This window comes from Anguilla rostrata, chromosome 8, assembly GCF_018555375.3.
Source record: "Anguilla rostrata isolate EN2019 chromosome 8, ASM1855537v3, whole genome shotgun sequence".
Classification (NCBI taxonomy): domain Eukaryota; kingdom Metazoa; phylum Chordata; class Actinopteri; order Anguilliformes; family Anguillidae; genus Anguilla; species Anguilla rostrata.
In genome coordinates this window covers 48987347-49010068 of record NC_057940.1, presented here as the reverse complement: position 1 = coordinate 49010068, position 22722 = coordinate 48987347, and the positions used below count along the sequence as shown (strand labels likewise).

The window sequence follows — 22722 nt, the reverse complement described above, 5'->3', positions numbered from 1 at the left end:
TATCTGCCCGTTACCGTGTATATCTGTCTGTTACCGTGTATATCTGTCTGTTACCGTGTATATCTGTCTGTTACCGTGTATATCTGTCTCTTACCGTGTATATCCGCCCGTTACCTTGTATATCTGTCTGTTACCGTGTATATCTGTCTGTTACCGTGTATATCCGTCCGTTACCATGTATATCCACCCGTTACCGTGTATATCCACCCGTTACCGTATATATCCGCCCGTTACCGTGTATATCCGCCCGTTACCGTGTATATCTGTCCGTTACCGTGTATATCTGTCTGTTACCGTGTATATCCGCCCGTTACCGTGTGTATCCGCCCGTTACCGTGTATATCCGCCCGTTACCGTGTATATCTGTCCGTTACCGTGTATATCCGCCCGTTACCGTGTGTATCCGCCCGTTACCGTGTATATCTGTCTGTTACCGTGTATATCCGCCCGTTACCGTGTATATCCGCCCGTTACCGTGTATATCCGCCCGTTACCGTGTATATCCACCCGCTACCGTGTATATCCACCCGCTACCGTGTATATCCACCCGTTACCGTGTATATCCACCCGTTACCGTGTATATCCACCCGCTACCGTGTATATCCGCCCGTTACCGTGTATATCTGTCTGTTACCGTATATATCCACCCGCTACCGTGTATATCCACCCGCTACCGTGTATATCCACCCGTTACCGTGTATATCCACCCGTTACCGTGTATATCCACCCGCTACCGTGTATATCCGCCCGTTACCGTGTATATCTGTCTGTTACCGTATATATCCCCCGTTACCGTGTATATCCACCCGTTACCGTGTATATCCGCCCGTTACCGTGTATATCTGTCCGTTACCGTGTATATCTGTCCGTTACCGTGTAGATCCGCCCGTTACCGTGTATATCTGTCCGTTACCGTGTATATCTGTCCGTTACCGTGTATATCCGCCCGTTACCGTGTATATCCGCCCGCTACCGTGTATATCCGCCCGTTACCGTGTGTATACGTCCGTTACCGTGTAGATCCGCCCGTTACCGTGTATATCTGTCCGTTACCGTGTATATCTGTCCGTTACCGTGTAGATCCGCCCGTTACCGTGTATATCTGTCCGTTACCATGTATATCCGCCCGTTACCGTGTGTATCCGCCGGTTACCGTGTATATCCACCCGCTACCGTGTATATCCACCCGTTACCGTGTGTATCCGCCCGTTACCGTGTATATCCACCCGTTACCGTGTATATCCACCCGCTACCGTGTAGATCCGCCCGTTACCGTGTATATCTGTCCGTTACCGTGTATATCCGCCCGTTACCGTGTGTATCCGCCCGTTACCGTGTATATCTGTCCGTTACCGTGTATATCCGCCCGTTACCGTGTGTATCCGCCCGTTACCGTGTATATCCACCCGCTACCGTGTATATCCGCCCGTTACCGTGTGTATCCGCCCGTTACCGTGTATATCCACCCGTTACCGTGTATATCCACCCGCTACCGTGTATATCCACCCGTTACCGTGTATATCTGTCTGTTACCGTGTATATCCGCCCGTTACCGTGTATATCCACCCGTTACCGTGTATATCTGTCTGTTACCGTGTATATCTGTCTGTTACCGTGTATATCTGTCTGTTACCGTGTATATCTGTCTGTTACCGTGTATATCCGCCTGTTACCGTGTATATCTGTCTGTTACCGTGTATATCTGTTCACACTGTGATCCTGTTGTTCCTACACAAGCCTTCCCCAGGGCTGATTGGTGCCTCAGTCTTCAGCGGATCCCGGGTCCACCCGGACCGTTCAGTGCGAGTGACGGGGGCGGCGGATTTAATAAAGTCAAACAGGCCTACTGGGGACGGCCTGCCTCGGGTCCCGCTCAGGAGCGCTCACTCTCACACACTCAGAGTGCTAAAGCACAGAGAGCAAGACGACGAACACACACAAACAGACACACACACACACACAAGCTCTCTGTGTCACATGCGCATACGCTCACACACACACACACACACACCCACACCAACCTACATGCACGCACACACACATACACGCACACACACACACACAAGCTCTCTGTGTCACATGCGCATACGTTCACACACACACACACACACACACACACACACTTTGCATAGTAGGCAGTGTCGAAGGTGAGCCCAATCTCCCGTGCAGTGGAGACGATTTTCGTCACGGGCAATGAAGGTGTGATATTTGCCCCATTTTCCGGTCGATAGTAGCGATGTTTCTCTTTAGATGTTCTCAGAAACCCCTTACAGGACGGGGGGGGGAGGGCTGAGGTGGGCGTTTCGTGACTAATCCCCGCAGAGCCCACATCAGGCGCCCCAGGTGGGGCAGGCCGCAGTGTGTGGGCGTGAGTTCCACGCTGGATAATGTCCTTCTCCTATGACCCACTTACAAGAAAACAAAAAAGGCAAGTCTCACATGGCTTTCTCTCTTTCATTTCTATCCAACACTAAACTAAATCAATTCGTCAGAAAGAAAAGGACCTTGTGGCAAAAACTTTGAAATCTCTGGAAGGAAAATTAGTCTTACTTTGTCTAATTTCAGACTTTTGTCATTTGTTAGACGATGGTTTGTATTTTCAGTTATTAACCAATTATTCATCACACTATGATCACAGTCATTACTTCTTTTATATGATGGTTTTAGCTGGTGTCACTAGGCAACCATTAGATCTTTGGCACAACAGCATCTGCTCTCACACCTTTAGAAGTTTTATAGAAATTCATACATATCGTTTTTGCCAGCCTGGTTCCAGCTCTACCGTGGGAAAGGGCTATAATTATTCAACCTGGTTCTAGCTCTATAGTGGGAAAGGGGTATAATGAGCCAGCCTGGTTCCAGCTCTACAGTGGGAAAGGGCTATAATGAGCCAGCCTGGTTCCAGCTCTACAGTGGGAAAGGGCTATAATGAGCCAGCCTGGTTCCAGCTCTACAGTGGGAAAGGGCTATAATGAGCCAGCCTGGTTCCAGCTCTACAGTGGGAAAGGGCTATAATGAGCCAGCCTGGGTCCAGCTCTACCGTGGGAAAGGGCTATAATGAGCCAGGCTGGTTCCAGCTCTACAGTGGGAAAGGGCTATAATGAGCCAGCCTGGTTCCAGCTCTACAGTGGGAAAGGGCTATAATGAGCCAGCCTGGTTCCAGCTCTACAGTGGGAAAGGGCTATAATGAGCCAGGCTGGTTCCAGCTCTACAGTGGGAAAGGGCTATAATGAGCCAGGCTGGTTCCAGCTCTACAGTGGGAAAGGGCTATAATGAGCCAGCCTGGTTCCAGCTCTACAGTGGGAAAGGGCTATAATGAGCCAGCCTGGTTCCAGCTCTACAGTGGGAAAGGGCTATAATGAGCCAGCCTGGTTCCAGCTCTACAGTGGGAAAGGGCTATAATGAGCCAGCCTGGTTCCAGCCCTACAGTGGGAAAGGGCTATAATGAGCCAGCCTGGTTCCAGCCCTACAGTGGGAAAGGGGTATAATGAGCCAGCCTGGGTCCAGCTCTACAGGGGGAATGAGTTATAGGTGCTAAGAGGGCATGGGGGCTTGTCGACACCCTGCCAAATGGATAGAGGGTGTTGCGTAGATTAAATGGATCTTCACATTGAACAGAGCATTCCAAATTAAGAAGAAAAGGCAGAATTTAGTGAAGCAAAAAAAAGGAAGCCTGAACAGGCTCAGCAGAACGCGATGGAGCAGCTTCAGACAGGTGCTTCAAACAGGTGCTTCAGACAGGTGCTTCAAACAGGCTTTTTGCACAGGACGGAGTGTAGCACAGTGGGTAAGGAACTGGGCTTGTAATGAGCGACATTTTAACCCTTTTGGGTGTGAGGTCACAAACACGTGACCGGAATGTTCTCAACCGAACATCCTAATGCCGATGTAACAATCACTGCTGGCGACTGAAAGCAACGTCAGTATTCTAGAAAAAAGAAGAAAAAAAAACATTCCAAAAAAGCCTGCTCTTCAGAGGGCTAATGAAGGCGACTGCAGGAGAAGGAGGGAGGGAGGGAGGGAGAGGCAGGCCGCCCTCGCACAGCGGCTGGTGATCCGCGTCACACGGAGCGGCGCTGAGAACCCAAGCGGCCTCAGTCAGCGCGACGTAGAACAAAGCCGCCGAAAATTTTGAGGTTTCGCCGCCGATACCCTTTGCGCAGGCCGGGGACGCGCCTCATTGGTTTCCAACAGCTAGGAAAGGAACACACTCTGAGGCTACGAGCGTAAAGTCACAAACATAATCTGCCACATAAAAAGGTCAGAGACAGAGCGCTGCACGGACAAAGATAACGGCCAAAAAGGTGCTCTTAGGAAAAAGGAGGAAATTATCGATGCATCAAAAAGGGTTTAGTTTGCCAGTCAAAATTATGAAAAAATACAAGTGGGAAACGGGTAAGGATCCAAGGCACTCTTGATGGTAAATGGGACAGAGTGTGGCACAGTGGGTAAGGAACTGCGCTTGTAACCGAAAGGTTGCAGGTTCGATTCCCGGGTAAGGACACTGCCGTTGTACCCTTGAGCAAGGTACTTAACCTGCATTGCTTCAGTATATATCCAGCTGTATAAATGGATACAATGTAAAGTGCTATGTAAAAAGTTGTGTAAGTCGCTCTGGATAAGAGCGTCTGCTAAATGCCTGTAATGTAATGTAATGTAATGTAAAGTTAAAGGCCTTTATTGAAACATGGAAAGAACAATTCAAACGTGCTGGACCTACGCGCTGCAGCCTCGCACAACCTTCATCAGGGTTCCAGAAGCATATGGAGCACAGTGTTATTATATATTCACTACCATAGAGTATCCTTCACATTCGCAAATGAACTAATGTATGATCTGCTGTATGACTGGGGACGGCTGCGACTGTGCGCTCCTTTTTCATCTAACAGGGCGCTGAAAGCACTGAGGCTTCAGCCACTGCTGAGCAGGAACTATCTGTGAGTGATGTCACGGCCGCATTGTGACATCACAAACATTAATCTGACCGCTGGACGCCGCGTGCGCAACATTCGACACCGCCACTGGAGGGAACCGGGACGGGACGGGGAAAGGTGTCGTAAAAACGAGCCGGGGGGGGGGGGTGAGAGAACGACCCTAAACGCGACGCGAAGACGAGGGGGGGTGAGGCGCCACGGCGGTCTATCCCCACGGAAACAGCACAGCACAGCGCTTGAAGGGGACCCTCATTTTAATATTCAATATTTTTAATGCTCGTATTATCCGAGTTGGGGTTTCCCCCTCGATATCTCACTTAAACACGCCACTGTCACGGCAGTGTGTCGCCATGGTGCCGGGAGTGGGCGGGGCCGACACCGGTGGTGAAAGACGTGTCACTGACTCCGCAGATTCTTTTTTGTCAGGACAGGAGAAAGATATCGAGAAGGCTCCAATGTTATCCGTTAACAGAAATCAATTTACCGTGGGAAATTTTCAGGGTGAAGCCCCCCCTTCAAAGAATAATATGTTTCCTTCCCTCCATCTCTCTCTCTCTCTCTCTCTCTCTCTCTCTGTCTCTCTCCCTCCCTCCCATCTTTTCATCAGGAGGCTGCTCAGCTCTAATATCGACTTTCCGCCTCTCCCCCCTGCCAAAGACGGTCGAAATGTGCGTCCGACTGAGACGGATGTGAACGCGCTCGAAACTAAACGCTGTTCCCCGCCACGGGGTGACAAGCCCAAAATTTAAGCTTCCCCCCCGTCTGCCTCGCGGCTAGCCGAGGAAGCTAACCGCGTCGGAGCAGCCGCCGCTAAGGGCCAGCTCAGACACCTGCTTACAAACGGAGCAAATTCAATGGAAGAGCCCGGAAGGCTTCATTCTACACAGGCCTCCAGCACAGTTTACAGTTTTAGGCCTCCAGCAGACGCTTTTATTTTCCAGAGCCATTTGCACACCCTTTTACAGCAGGTACATTTCTACAACTGGATATTTACTGAAGCAATTCAGGTTTAGCCCACTACTCAACCGCACAACAGCCCTGGGATTCAAACTCGCAACCTTGGAGAGGCGAGCCCACCACGCTACACAGCCACACAACAGTGCCCACCACCCACGAATAGCGCATTGGCGGCCACTGACCATAGGATAGCGCTTCTGTTCTCTCAGCTTCCACGTTCGGCTGTACACTTGAACCCTACACCCCAAAAACACACCTGCGTCACTCACCCTAAAAAAGTCCATTCAGCTGGCACATGCGGGGGCCGCTACATTGGAAAACAGAGAATGACGTCACTCAGCGCAGAAATTAATTTCAGGCTGAACGAACCTGCTACGGCTAGCAATAAACCGCTTATTATCCATAATGCTAATAAGCCATTACAGATGGTAATGATGAATTGTTGATTTTGGGCTGCTCTCTGGACAATTATCGGCAGATGATGAGCATCGTTATTATCGTGATTAATGCCTCACTTTTAAGGGGAAGTGGCCAAGTGGATCGCACAAGCGAGCGCACGCCGCGTTGTTGCCCTGCAGCAATCTGCACCAGCTCGTGAGAGAGCTCGCGATCTCCACCCATCTAAACACACTCTGCGGGTCGACTCCCCCTGTGTTCTCCGGAGATTTTTCCGGAATCTGTCTCCGACTTGAGTGAGTCTCTGAGTCATGGCAAAGCTGCCCCTCCCACTTACACCCCCCCCCTCCCCACCCCCTCTTACCCCACCCCCGTTCCACCTCACACCGCTCGGTGAATCTCGTCCACAAGGATTTGACTGGGCTTCAAACAGGGAACGCGACACAACCCGCATCAAAGAAAGGGATTTATTCGGCAAACGTTCGCCACAATAGCGCCTGGAAAGGGGCAAACACAGATGCTTGCCTGGCGGACGCTTCTCCCCCCCCAAGGAACGAGCATGCACACGACCTCCTCCTGCTCCTATTGGACCCCCTGATTAATCACCCAATCAGAGCCATCTTCATTAGTGGTAGGAAGTGCCATGTATCTAGCACTAGCCAATCAGTTTCTGCGTCAAGGAGAAGTGCTCTACCTCTAATGGACTACGACTGTACTCCTCAGCTAAGTAATTAGCTCAAAATGATTAGTCTGGAACGACTCATTGCTCCAGTCTCTCTTAAACGGACCTTGATTTGCTGACACTGTGCTCCGGGCCAACTTCCCTTCTTACTGGGAATAATAACATCAACAACGTGCAATAAAAATGCTTGGCGGCTGTAAATAATGAACTGTAGTCTTTCACGTTTCAAATTCACAGTACCTGGGTTTTTTTTCTCTCACTGTACAGTCACAGCAGGGCTGCCCAACCCTATTCCTGGGTATCTACTGTCCTGTAGGCTTTAATTCCAACCCTAACAAAACACACCTCATTCAACAGCTAGAGCGGGACTGCGGAACACTGTCGCTGGAGATCTGCCGGCCTAAAGGTTTTCATTCCAACCCTAAGTCCGCTATTTAGCAGCTCAATGAGACCTCTACCTGTTGAATGAGGTGTGCTTTGTTAGGGTTGGAATGAAAGCCTACAGGACAGTAGATACCCAGGAACACTGGTTGGACAGCCCTGACTTAAGGACTTGACTGTTATAATAAGTCTGATTTCCTCCACCATCCTATCACAGTTTGTTCCCTCCAGCAGGACTAACCCAAGCAGATTCACGCGTTCTCTGACTAATATAATTCCGCTCGCACCGAATGCCCAAAGCCCCAGCAAAGCAATCAGAGCCTTTCACACCCGAGGACTCGCCGTTTGAATTCGGCGACATCTCTTGAGATCTTCGTGCGAACGCGAAGCTCCGCCGCTCCTCGCCGCCTGCTCGCGTGAGCCAGCCAAAGCGGTAACGGGGAGTCATCGTGTGACCTGACCGCGGTTCGGGCGCTTCGCGGGTCGTCCGCCTGAACCAGCTTCCGCAAGCTTCGCATCCACTCGCTTTCTCTTGAATTAACCAAACGGGAGAGAAAAGATTTCCCTCGCATAAAAATATGCTTAATCAGGTGAAAAGTGGGGAGGGAGAGGAGAGTCAAACAGATTGCACTTGAAAAGAGAGAAAATAAAACGGCAGTTTTCTTCCTGAGGGAGGGGAACGTGAAATTGTGTGATCATCAGTTACCGCCAAAATCATATCTCACCGTGAGGGGGCAGTCATCATTACATTACATTACATTACAGGCATTTGGCAGACGCTCTTATCCAGAGCGACGTACAACAAAGTGTATAACCATAACCAGGAACAAGTATGACGAAACCCCTAGAGAGAAGTACCGGTCCAAGTACAGGGAACAACCGCATAGTTCAACTTGGACCCTGATGGTTAAACTGTTAAACACTAACACAAACAAGAACGGCAACAACGCAATCTATGGAAAAAATACAAGTAGTCGTTAAGACAGTTAATGCACCTAGTCACCTACGAAACAGCTGCCTAGTTACAACCCTAAGTTTAGTCATTTACGGGGGGAAGGGAGGGAGGGGGAGAGGTGCAGCCTGAAGAGGTGAGTCTTCAGTCGTCGTTTGAAATGGGTCAGTGTCTCAGCTGTTCTGACCTCCACAGGGAGGTCATTCCACCATCGTGGGGCCAGAACAGACAGGAGACGTGTTCTGGAAGTGCAGGTGCGAAGAGGGGGAGGTGCTAGGCGTCCTGAGGTAGCAGAACGGAGGGATCTGGCTGGCATGTAGGGTTTGAATATCTTGTGGAGGTATGCTGGGGCTGATCCCTTGACTGCCTGGTATGCTAGGACCAATGTTTTAAATTTGATGCGAGCTATAACAGGCAGCCAGTGGAGGGTAGTGAGCAGGGGAGTTACGTGGGAGTGTCTGGGGAGGTTGAAGACCAGACGAGCCGCAGCATTCTGAATGAGTTGCAGGGGTCTGGTGGCAGATGCCGGTAGTCCAGCCAGAAGAGAGTTGCAGTAGTCCAGGCGGGATAGAACCATTGCTTGGACCAGGAGCTGGGTTGAGTAGGTGGTGAGGAAGGGGCGGATTCTGCGGATGTTGTACAGGATCTAAGCTAAACTCGCTTCCCTTTGATGTAAAAACTCACCAGAAGGTTCTGGAATCGGCGCTACCGTAAGATATCTTTGATAAACAATCTTGCCAAGGAAAAGCGGTCAATCTTTTTCTATTTCACCACAGTAGGAAGGTAACTAACTCGTGTTCTAATCCAGAAACTACAGGTCAACAGAGCAAAACAGTCTGTGACCCACAAACATATGTATAACTTTCTTCCATTCATTCTACAAGCTTCCTCGTGTATTTCTTCAGTAATAATTACTAAGTACTAAGTACTATTTACAATTGAATTCTTTTTATATGTAGTACCCTGGCAAAGATAATTATTCAATAAATCAAACAAGTTTCATTTATTTAGTATTGCTTTTTGTGCAAGTGATATAAACATTCTCACTACATTGGCTTGCATGCACACACACACACACACACACACACGCAGAGGCCCATTTCCCTGACTGTTCCCCCACACAGCTGCTCTACAGCAGACAGTGCACTTACATATACAACAATGCAACAGTGTTTTTATTTATAAATGATATCATGGCAACCAGAGCAAATCCCAGCACGGGTTGTAGAACCAGGTCGGCTGAACACCAAAAGAAAAAAGAAGAAATGTCTTCCTTCACTTTTTTCGACCAAACAAAAAATTCTAATAATAATAATAATAACACCACGATGCCTACGACCTTCGACACCTCACAGGCTCTTCCGGTCCGGAGCACCACGCTGTTCTCACCGCCCGCGCTCCATGGCAACGACCCCACCCGAAAACCTCCGGGAGCTCGGGGGTTAAACGCGGAGCAGAGGGAGCGGCGTGTGCGCCCGCCTTCCCCCCGGGAGCGCCCGCAGACGCAGCGCGCCGCACCTCGAGCGCCGCGCCGTAAACAGGAAGCGTTGGCACGCTCGGGCTCCGCCGCCAGAGCCGGCGTTAGGGCTGGGAGGCGGCTAACCGGCCCGCGCTAGCTGCTCCGGCAGGTTCACCTGCCGCTACCGATCACCTGTGAGGACACTCGGGGAAAAAAGAGGATCTTTGCCTTGCCTTCATGAGGAAACCCTTCATAGTTCTTTATGGAACCCTCTATGGTGGGTGCAGAAAGTGTCCAAACCCCCAGGTTGAGCCGTTTTGCCCGACAAAGAACCCTTGAACTAGACAGGGTTCCTATGGACACAAAGCAGCCATTCGGATCCTTGTCTTCTGAGAGTGTACAACTTTTCGGCTTATGAACTAATACCTATAAACTAAGACTTGACAGACACAGATCAGATAATAATAATAATGATAATAATATAACTTTTCACACATCATGTGTGTGAAAGAATAAAGCACAGAAACACAGACAAAATGGAGAGACTGAGTTAAAATGGGGAGAGGATTCCAAGCACAGGAAAGGCATTGGTCATATATGCCAGTAGACACTGAGACGTCAATAAACCAACTCCTTCAGGTATTTATCTATAAATACCTTCAGCAATCATCTACAACTAACTGCTCTGCATCAATACAGGCCAACTCGAACTCAGCCACACTAACACCCCCATCCCTATCGACCTCACCACATCAATAGAGGCCAGCACCTTTTCCCTTCATCCCTCCTGCCTCTCTCTCTCTCTCTCTCTCTCTCACTTCATTCTCTCTTTCTTCATGTCCCTTAGACAACCCGTTTCCCATCTATCTGCTTCTCTCTTTCTCTCCTCTCTGTCCCCCCCTTTCTCAATCTCTCTCACACTCCCTAGCTCATATGTCCCTCTCTTTCTTACTCTCTCATCTGTATGCTCTCTCACACTCTCCCCCTCCATCCCGCCTCTCTGTCTCCTCATTCTTTCATGTGTCTCGGTCTCACTCTTTTCTCTCACTCCATTCTCTCTCCTCTCTTTATCTCTCTCTCCCTCCACCTCTTCTCTTTATCTCTGCCTCCATCTCTCCTCTATCTCACTCCTCTCTCTACCACTCTCTCCCTCCATTTATCCCCACTCAGAATGCTTTATTGGCATGACATACTTTGAAATACATATTGCCAAAGCAAAATATCTCTTTATCTTTCTCTACCACATCTCTCCTCCATCTTTTTCCCTCCATCTCCCCTCTATCTTTTTATCTCTCTATCCCTCCATCTCTCTCTCTTTATCTCCCTCTCCATCCATCTCCTTTTCTCTCTCCATCTCCCCTCTCCCTCTCTCTCTCTCTCTCTCTCTCTCCCTCTCTCCCCCTCTCTCTCCCAGTGTCTGACTCCTCCACGCCCGGTGCCTGTCTCTCAGGCCGGCTGAAGAGACTAATCAGTGGCGATAACAGGTGGAAAATGAGAGAGCCGTGGCCAATCAATGAGCCCGGCGGAGCTGCCACTCAAGCACCCCCCCCCCCCCTCAGCCTTCGCTCCGAGCCGCGCGTTTCGCAAGGTCTGACAAGAGCACTGCGGGGTGGGGGCCGGGGGGGGGGGGGGGGACGCCCAGGAGCAGCCGCAAGGTTGGACAGAACACACTGTTACGGCCAAATGTACCAGCCTCTGCAGAGTTACAGATATACGTTTGCACCCCGCACTTCACTCCCAACATATTTATGAATATATATCTTTGGACCCGGTGGACACATTAATGTTAGTCCGGGCAGTCACATGGATATATTTTTGTGTCTCGGCAGGTAATGTATGCTTACATCTCTGCAGATAACCTCCCCGGAGGAAAAAGTTTCAGTATTTTTATTTTTTGACGCACTTACAAGTGCCTTGGAAGACAAGAACTTGTTGCACCGAAAGTATTTAGAAAAATATTATCTCTTTTATTTTCATTAAAAGTCTCTTGCAGTGTATGTTTCAGCATAGTAGATTATGCGGTTCTTGAGATTCAACCAGACAACCACTCGGTTGAGCAGAAAGTTTATACAGTAGGTAAAGATGCTAGGGACGCATGTCCCCTACAGAGGACAAAAATGAATTGCCTGGTGGATACATACATTTACACATTAAAATCCCTTCAGAAAATGTTTTCTCTTTAAGTCCCTGCAGCTAGTCATTCAAACATTAGTGTCTGCAGATTCATGAATACTGTTTCATGAATTCATGAATACAGTGTTTCTGCGGAATGTTCAAACATATGTCTGAGTTCAGTTACACAGAGCAGGCACATTTTGCTAACAGCCCCAGCTCACATACAGATATACATTTCAACTTCTGCAGATTCATACATTTAATTTGAGTCCCTGCAGATGTACGGGTATAGGTTTCAGTCTGTGCAGAAAGGGAACGGGAACAGATATCGGATTACCCTTTAATCACTAAAAGTATCCATTGCACAAGTACTAAAACTATGACTTGATTATGCTCGGCTGATGTATTAATTAGGTGGAATGTAATTTGGATAGGCTTCACATGACTATTTTTACAGACGCTGAAGCTCGTGAAGTCTATAAATATGCAGTAGTGTATGGAGGACTAAATGTGCCAAAAATATAATAAATAATTAAATAAATAAATATGGAAATATATAAATAAATATATAAGTAATTAAATTGGTCAATAATTACATAAATACTTCATTTTATTTTGAAATAATTAAATAATTGACACCTCATGATTGTCCTTTTCACAATAACGTGGCTTACATTTTATTTCACAATAACATGTTGTATTTGCAAATGGCTTTTTTCATTTCATAATGACACTTTTCCAAATGACATATTTCCGAATGCCATTTTTATTTCCGAACTCCCTTTTTCATTTCATAATGAGACTTTTCAAAATGGTAAGAGCCCCTGTCAATCAATACGGGCAGGGAATGATCACTCACAGTCATTGGCTGCTCACGCATTCAGGCAAAAGCAGCAGCACTGCAAATATCCAACACTTAGATCCAACACTCAATCATTTGCTTGATTGTTTTTTCATAACTATTATCATTAGCACGTTATCTAGATAACACTAGCTAGGAACATCGTTGATTAAAAGCCAATTGTTTGGTAGCTAGCCAGCTGGCAGGGCTAATGTCGCTAGCCACCCCACTCACAGTTACCAGCCAGCAAGGCTATCTCCCTTATTACTGTCTCTTCAAATGCTGACAGAAGCTAGTTTTTATTAGCTACATGTCAGTGCAGTTATTTTCAATGTTCAAACATTTCCTCAACTACTCTTTATTTATAATTCAGCTGTCATTAGCTAGTTAAGAACACCTCCGATGAAGAACCTTTTGCTTACTACCTAGCTAGCAAGCCAGAGGAGCAAATGCCACTACAGCCATCCGACTCGCAGTTCCAGCCAGCAGGATTATCTCCGCACTGACCGAAGCAAGAAAGCTACCTTCAGCTAGCACTTAGCACATGGACAGTGCCGTTGTTTGATCCAGCACTCAAATGTTTCCTTAACTTTTTATTCATTATTCATCTTACATTAGCGAGTTAAGAACACCTCAGATTGAGAATCCATTGCTTGCTACCAAGCTAGTAGAGCTAAAGTCGCTAGCCACCTTACTCGCAGTTCCCGCTACGCACTTGGCGCACTGACAAAGCTGAAAAGATAGTTTTGCCTTGCGACTAGAATTGAAAACGTGGTTATTTTGGTCCAGCACACAAGATTTTGCTGAACCTTTTATTACTTTTTTATTGTTTTCATCCATGTAGTGCAAAACGGAACATCCCACCGCCCAAAAGACCCTGAAAATTGTTTTCTTGTTGTGTACAGAAAACATCGGCATCATACAGTCAGTAGATGCATTACCTTGCCCCTCCTATCTGAATATTATGTTATAGCATTGAAACGAGCACAGTTAGCAAAATAACTACAAGCCCAGATTCCACCCATTCACCCAGGCACTGCTCAAAACAAGACCAAGTAATTGACCGCAAAAGATTAACCAATCAGTGGTCAGGTCCAGCCCCGCTGGGTTTGATTGACAGGACGTCTTACCATTTTGAAAAGTGTCATTATGAAATTAAAAAGGGCGTTCGGAAATAAAAACGTAATTCAAAAATGTCATTCAGAAAAGTGTCATTATGAAATGAAAAAAGGCATTCGGAAATACATGTTATTATGAAATAAAATATGATCACTTTATTGTGAAAAGAACAGTCATGAGCTGTGAATATTTAATTATTTCAAGATAAAATTAAGTATTTATCTAATTATTTACCTATTTATTTATTTATATAATTCCACATTTATAAATTTCATTATTCATTTCATTTTGGCACATTTAGTCCTCCATAGTAGTGACCCTGTTTCCACAGGAAGACTCTACTCAATGAAAAAAGCTACATCCATTTCTACAGGAGGCTATTAACCCTTTGAGGTATGAGTTCACAAATGTGATTAGAATGTTCTCAACTGAACATTCTAATGCTCATGCCACAATACCTAATTTTTTTTAAAGATCAGCGATATCTAGCTAGTCACAAACATTCAAAGTTCATTTCGGATGACCAGGAATTGTTTTTTTTTTTTTAACTGGTCCAACAACTGTCTGTATTGTGACCTAAGATGGTCCACCAGGGTAAGCAAGCAGTTTATCTTGCTACACAAAACTTCTCATCTGTTCCTCTAGCTTTTCCCAATGGTAGAAATGTAAAACTAGCTACCAACATTAAATGTAAGATACGATATGTAAAAACTAGCTAACGACAATAACTGGTTAATTGGTGTTATTTACCAATGAACTGGGGTTCTTTAGCAATAGTTTTGAACAGATGGGTGTCATTTGCCAATTCAGCCAACACTAAATTTAAGCAACAGCCATTAGATATTTAATATTGCTTGTAATGACTCCACAAAACTGTCTTGTTACGCTACGATGAAATGAAAAACAAAATAAAACCATGACAGGTTTGAAAGGACCAAATGATCTTCCTCGCTGATGCATGATGCATCTCAACAGATCCCGTTCAATTGCAGAAGCACCTCTGTAGGCCTACTTCAAAATGGCTGAAATGAGACCTGTGTCATTTCTACCAGTTCCACCAGTTAACCCTTAAGTCTTCTGACCTCACCTTAGCTACAAATGCTGAATGTAGACCTTAGCTAGATCCTCCTTCCATCCAGTATCTATATTCGCTTATACCTGGTCAGGGTCGCGGGAGGTGCTGGAGCCCATCCCAGCAAGCATTCGGGAAAAAGCAGGAATACACCCTGGACAGGTGATCAGCCACACTCACCACTCACTCACACACTCATACCTATGGATAGCCTCCGAAAAACCTACCCACTGAGAGGAAACCAAAGCATAAGGACAAGGGGAGAACATGCTCACACAGAAAGGCCCAAGCTGAGATTCAAACCCAGGACCTTCTTGCAGTGAGGCGACAGTGCTACCCACTGCACCACCATGCTGCCCTCCTTTACTAGATGCAGTTATTACATTTTAGAAGCCAACATGGACCCCAGTGCTTATCAGAAGGCAGCTGGGGTCCCACAACACTTTGCTCCACCCTCAAAATGCAGAAAATGACAGAGGGGAAGGGACAATGAAGTCTACACCCAAAAAAATCACTCCGTTTAAATGGGGGAGACTGAGAGCAAGAAATGTGAGCACGGTAAATGGACTGCATTTATATAGCGCTTTTATCCAAAGCGCTTTAAATTGATGCCTCTCATTCACCCATTCACACACACACACACTCACACACCAACGGTGAAAAGCTGCCATGCAAGATACCAATCAGCTCATTTGGAGCAATTAGGGTTTAGGTGTCTTGCTGAGGGACACTTCGACCCGCCCAGGGCGGGGGATCGAACCGGCAACCCTCCGACTGCCTCTTACCTCCTGAACAAAGAATATGGCCATACGTCAATAAACCTGGCTCATTCAAATCCCTATTTCCTGTGCATTCTGGGTGCTCTTCTCGGTAAGTATTGTTCCAACAACAATGAACTCAACTCAGTGGTAATCCAAGTGCTTATAATTGTAGAAAAAAACCATACAAATACTACCTGGAAAATTCTGTGCTTAGCTGATGATTAGGTGAAATGCCTGGTAGCTATAATCATGTCATTGAGTGAAGGAATTACAAATTACAGAAACATTCTGTATGAAGGTGTAAGAGAGGAATAAGCATTCTCTGGTTTGGTCTTTTTTATTTATTTATTTATTTATTTTGGACAACCTGAAAATCAGTGCAATAAGTGAAGCAATGGACTAGCATGCATGACGACGGAATTAACTGGCAACACAATGAAAACGAAGCAGGTGACAAGTGGCCATGTTAGCCCTCTCCTCCTTACCATTCAACGCACACATTGAGCAGTCATTACCAGGAGTACATTTTGCCGTTAATTCTTCCCATTAACGGTATTCTGCACTCCCAGAATGAAATAGGTAGACGGCTCTCTGAACATGGCTAACCCTTCCAAACTCCTCAAATTGAGATGTAAAAATCTGCAAGAATACACAAAAGCTTCTTAAAACATTGTAATGTACTGCTATAATAGCATTTAACTAGCAACTGTCGTATGTTAAATTAAATTAAAACTCTTTCTGAAAACATCGAAGCTGCAACACAGCGCTGTGATTCTCTTTAGACCCAGCCATTTTATTTTACATGGCCTTCCGTTTAACACATCTGTTGAAAAACGGCTGTAGCCTATACTGTATGTGACATGTTTTCTAACGACAAGGTCGTTGTAGCACAACGAACTCGACGACGCTGAGGGGTGAAACAGCATCATTCGGTCTCGTTCTGCGATAACCGAAGCTCCCTCCACCGCAGGAGGTCCGCGGTTCCGAGTCTGCGTCCGCGTGACTCCGCGCAAGGTCATCTCATCGCCTCAGGAGGAATCAAACGTTCAACTGATGGTGCAACATTTTCTTCTTTGATATACATTCTAATATACTAGCCCTCACCACAAGGTGCTTTTCGCCATGTAATAAGAGTGACATAGAAAATCGGAGCAAATATTTCACACCCATCCCTCAATCATCACACTCACGCGATGCGAAGGTTTAAAACAATTTGGAATTTTCATACCCGCCATACAGTTGCATTCAAAAATAAATAAATGAATGAATGAACAGATAAATAAATAACGCCACCCACGCAATTTTCACCCAAATTGACCGAAAATATGCAATGTGAGCAACCCCTAATTAGACAGCGGTGCATACCCTTCTCTGCCATGATGTGCTGAAACGAATATTCACAAAAGCTAGATAAATAAGAAGTCAGGGGTTGTGTACATTAATTGGCTAGATTAAAGATGCAATACATTTACACAACGTTCTTGGACAATAAGCGCCCCAGGAACAAACAACAAATCAATTTATTCCACAGTCCTGGACGCCGTGGAATAAATATAGGACCTGCGTTATTACGCAAGAATGACTCGCTTGCAGTGGTACCCACATAGTATACGTCGCTTTTCAATACGCCCATTCGGTCTTCGTTAAATGAGAAGTTGGTATAAATGTCACGCGCGTTCCGTGCCTCTCCGTAGACCAAACTTAGCATATGCAAGTACGGGTTTGTGAAACAGTTTACCTCCTTACCAGTTTACGGAAGCAAACAAAAAAAAAGCTGAAAAAAGATAATTATTCAAATAAAATTGGCCACTGTTGCTCTCACGGAACGACACGTTCTGGAATACATCGGTGGCTTTGGCTGTGTGCAAAATGGCTACATGGTGAAAGCTTGTTATTACTGCTTGTACAGTCATTACCAGTCGGCTTATTATACAATCACTCAGCCCGCTGTTAGTTTCGTTGACGCAAAAATTACGGCGTAACCCTTACCTGTTTTTCAAAGGTCGCTTTGGCTGTCGTTTCAAAAAAAATCCGGCGTCGAGGATTTTTCCTGTAGGATGCGCGTGCCGTGGAGGTCCAATTAATGAGGGATGCTGCTTCTGCCTGCGCGCGGCTCGGGCTGAACACAAGCCGAGTGAGGAAAGATGCACGATGACAGTCGTGGTACCACACTGCATTGCCTTCCCCTTGGAGCACTCCCCCCCCCCCCCGTTCTGTGGTTCAATCATGAGCAGGAACACACCACTCAAGCATCAAGGAGAGGGGCCGTCGCCGCGTTGCCAGTCATTAGCCCTTTAACATCGAACATGTTTTCCTCTCCCTCAAAACGGCGTGTTGCTGTTTTTTCCGGCTATTGGCAAACCACGACTCTCCCCTTCATTTCACCCCCGACTTAGTCGGTTCCGTTCAACAGTTGTAAAATGACAGAATAATTTCTTGACAGAGAGCCAAATGCGTCAGAATATTAGATACGTATGTGCCCGCGTGAATATCAACAGATCAGCTGAAGTGCCCTTTTTTGACGCCCCGTGACAAGTTTGTGAACACAAACATTTGAATCATTTTAATCCCCAGTTGATCTGGCTACATTGATTGTTACTGTAAAAGGCGACAAATCGTAATCTGGTGCTACTATGCCTTGTAAAATTGGGAATGGGTCATTTTCTCGGGCCCCCATTCTTCTTCTTTAACGGACACGCCCTGGCACGTTCTAATTTTCCTCGATGGTGATTTGACGCCGTAGTAACTAAAATAACCTTGCAGTACCCAGATGTCTACGTATGTCCTAAAGAGCTCTTTGGAAACCCATTTTACGCAGGTCGTGGCCGCCAGGGAAAATGTGCGGATTGCACGACCGAACTCCACGGAGAATTCTATGATCATAAGAGCACGAGCAATTGCATAGATTATTCTAACATAGCTCAAACGCGTGCAATAAACTGAAATCACTGGGTAAAATCACTATAAAATGTAAGATTAAAAATTTGGTTTGGTTAATTTACATTTGTTTCCATTTAATTCAGCTTGAAAACAAACAAAAACAGTATATATTTGAGATGAAAAGTGCCTGTAATTTTGTTATTGATGTTAAGATTACTGGGAATAAAAAGGGTGTCCACACACTTTGTCAAACACCTGCAAAAAATGAATCAGGAAAATGTTTTGCATATGTGAAGATTATCTCATATCATTTCTTCCCCCTCATAAATATTAATGAGGCATTACCTAAGGACCCAGCATAAAATTACATAATCAATTTGTGTCATTGATTTGCCTTCCCGAATGTGATTGATTGCAGATTTCTTTGCAGTGAGACATTAGAATGGGGATTTAATGGGGCTGATAAAACAGGGCTGTTCTCAAATTTTGTGTCTTGGAAGTCACAAGAACTTGTCACATAATGTCCTCATAAGTATGCGTGTAAACCGCATACAGGTCCTGCACCAAAACCATTGCATTTGCATGAGAAGAGGAATTTCATGTGTTCAGTGGCCTGGTCGGCAATACATACGGAAAATGGGTATTTTCCCTAGCCTTTGATAGAGACATATGGCGCTGGGTTTTGAGCGCACACACCGCACACACACACACACGCACACCGCACACACACACACACATGCACACACACATGCACGCACGCACGCATACACACACACACCCCTGCACACGCTAGCCTGTGAGCCGCGTGCATGAACTACACATTTCACCCCCTCAAATTGGGTCTGCATGAGCAATATTTCCATTCAAGTGGAGACATCTCCCTGAACAGAATTACAAATGCCAGCCACCCCCACTTCTATCCATCACGCACAGACACACGCACGCACTCACACCCACCCACCTACCCATGTCGCCATGCCAACCACAGGCTCCTCCCACCAGTGTGATGTCACCGGGCCAGATGATGAAGTAGCCGGTGGGGAAACGAGAGAGAGAGCATAGGAAATAGAAGGGAGAAAAAGAGAGGGGAAAGGGAGGGGGGGTGAGGGCTGTTATTTTTTACATTAGGCTGGGGGGGGGGGTTAGGATTGGGCCGGGCACAGCTGGGTCGATTGTGCGTAGGGTCCCGCGCCGCGCCGCGATTCGCCAGGCGTGGACGGGCGAGCCGCGTGCGCCATTTTCAAAGGGCGACGCTAATCAAGCGAGGCAGGCTCGTCTCCCCCACGCCGCCGCCTCGACATCCCAGCGGTGTGAGTGGCAGAGCATTACTTTGCTGGGATAGAAAGAGCGGGCACCAAGGCGACATATAAATCAGATAACAGGGGCAGAAGGTGCTTCTGAACCACTGCTAAAAACAGGGCGCAGAAACGAGGCTGTCACCCCTCGTCCTGAGGTACCCCGACTGCACATGTGAGCAGGACTGCAGAAGGCTGGGGAGGAGGGGGTGGCGGAGGGGGTTGTTCAAATGCACAAGCATATCTCGGCGGCCAGAATCAGACCCAGCGGTGCACGGTCTAGATTTTCCCAGAATTCACCTTTCTTCGCTATTGCAACACCCTGATGGAGATGGGACATATCCAATATTTCCTCCTCATACAGGTGTCTTTAGACAATGGCATGGTCCATACATTTTGCTAAATAATATATTATAATGTTCTCAAGACTAGAAACAAACCTAGGATGGAAATATATTTGGTGGGGGTCATTAAACAGCCTTACTTGACCCAGGGCTACTCAACTGCAGGTCCGGCAGGCTGCAGTGTCTGCAGGTATTTGCTCCAACCATGCACTACACCAACAGATTTCACCAATGAGCTCACTTCCTGAACCAAGGAAGCAAAATAATAAATGAAATCAAGGGGTTTAGTGCATTGATAGAGCAAATACCTGCAGACTCTGTGGTCCACAGAACCTGTAGTTAAGTAGTGCGGATTAACCCGCATAATATTCAGAGAGCAAGAAGTAAATATGAAAAAAAAAAAACAATTAACAAAAGCCTGTGCTGGCTAAGAAGGCCGGTTCTGCGATTTGCTTTTGTCGAACAATACTACACAGAAACTCAGGAACGGGCAACACATTATAGTGATGGGCTTCAAGAAAAACGCTTCCAAAATAATCCATTGAAAGAAATCGCGCATCCAAATTGAGTGTCCTTCACAGAAGGGCTTGAATGACAATCGGGCAGTCTGAGAAAGTATGCCGTCGCAGCGTACAGCTTGCAGAGGGAGCTTCGTAAAAATGACGCGAAGACGAATTTCCGCCATCGTTCCGCTGCGTGCAGCCGGAGGCGGCGGAAACGGGTAAAAGTCGTTTGAGTCCAGATGGAGAGCGATCTCCTCGAGGGAACAAACAGATGGGTCAAAGTCGCCAAGAGCACGCGCGGAGACTAGACCGAGAGAACCGCCTTCTGAATTATTCCAGCGATAACGTCGGTGCCGCACAATACTAGCAAAATCCTACAAAAATACCTTTTAATCGTTTTTTCACCCCCAAAATTTCTTTTTTGTTCCCAGTAGGTTTGCTTTTTGGTCAAGTGTGCACATTCGAGTCTCCTGTAGAATTTCATCTCAGAAGAGCGCTGATTAACAACATATGACTATTCTTTATTCCCCACTTGTTTAGCTTTTAAAACTACAAATTACTCCAAACCCAAAGTTAAATCTCACAACTATTACAGGAAAAAAACTTCAATATAAAAAAAACCCTTTAAATGTATTAGGAACTGACCTATGCAAGTGTACTGCATCAAAAGAACACAATGATCCTCCGCAGTTAAAATGGTTAATATTTGAGTTTATTTGGTGTCCCCTTTCAACCCACTTTCGACTTCTTGTCTCTTCAATAAGCGCTTTGCTTCATCACAAAGCAAAATTGCTCCAGCCGGAGTGTAGTGCTAGCCCCCCGGAGAACCTCTTAACACTCAATTCTGCATTCGCTAAAACGCGCCGTTAAGCAAACTACACAAAACCGGCGTCTCCGCTGCCGCGTTTCTCAAAACCAGGTCCTCGGGACCTGCTACGCAATTTGCTTCCACCTCCCAACCAAGCTGCCAGTAAATTAGGTTTGACTTGAGCCGTTAACCGAGCAGCGATCTCCGGCGCCCGGCCACTTAACCCTGATACCAACGTTTTTTCTAAGGGATACGTGACTGAGGCTTCGAGGCACTGCGTGACCGTGAAGTGAAACCGTTCAATTAAGCAAAAAATAAAATACCAGACACAAAACAAATCTGGAGCAAGAGTCTTGTTTCATGGCACTTAATTGTACACTTATTTATTCTAGGCTCTACTGTGCAGCACATGGCTCTTTAAAAAAATAAACTCAAATACTTGTCTGTGCATACACACAGCTTGTAATGGCCCCGAATGGACAGAGCCAGGATGCATAAATGTTGTTCTTTACACCTGTTGGTAGAAATACATGTCAAACTTGCGTTTGTAGGCACAAATTAAAGCTCAAATTCCCCAAGGCACACAGTAAAAGAGAGATTGGCCATTAGATGATATGGCTCCTCCGACGAGCTTGTGCGAAAGATGACAGTACTGTACTTAAGACATAAAACAACAGAACTGGTTTTGCAGTAGAGGATGACCACGCAAACTGTTACATTTTTTTAACATCTAAATGTGTTTCTACCCCCCCCCCCCCTTCACCCGACTCAACCCGTACCTGGCGGCCCAGGGGTTCGTTTCACTGCACTGTGACCCCGCCTCCATCGTTAACGCTTTATGCTCTGCACCCATAATGCACCGGCACTCAGCTGAACGGCCTCATTCAAAACGAACCACTGACCAACAAAACCACACTCCTGCATACTGACAAACAGCCCAAACCCCTTCAAACAGGAAGTCTTTGTATCCAGAGAACCAGAAGTCCCCTGGGGCATTGCTCCAGTGTGTTTGTAAACCAATGTCTTTTTTAAATGTACATCATAAAAAAGTTAGCGATAGCTGAATTGAAATCGGACAGGCATTCTTCACTTTCCATTCTCTAAATCATGAGTTATTGTGACTTATTTTGTTCTCTGGTGGAAAAAACAGTTTCATTTTAATTTCTCCTCCCAAGTAACTGACACAGAACCGTTTCGGAGAAGGAAAGCAGTTAACAGCCACC

The 22722-nt window shown here is 46.4% G+C and overlaps 1 protein-coding gene across 1 annotated transcript in view; it reads right to left on the bottom strand.

The window, feature by feature from the left end:
• LOC135260234 (synaptic vesicle glycoprotein 2A-like) overlaps nt 1–17849 on the bottom strand; it is a 64925-nt gene extending 47076 nt beyond the window's left edge. The window contains exon 1 of the mRNA XM_064345464.1: nt 17659–17849. The gene's annotated coding sequence lies outside the window, so the exon portion shown is untranslated. The remainder of the gene's footprint in view (nt 1–17658) is intronic.
• Between the last annotated feature and the right edge of the window lie 4873 nt (nt 17850–22722).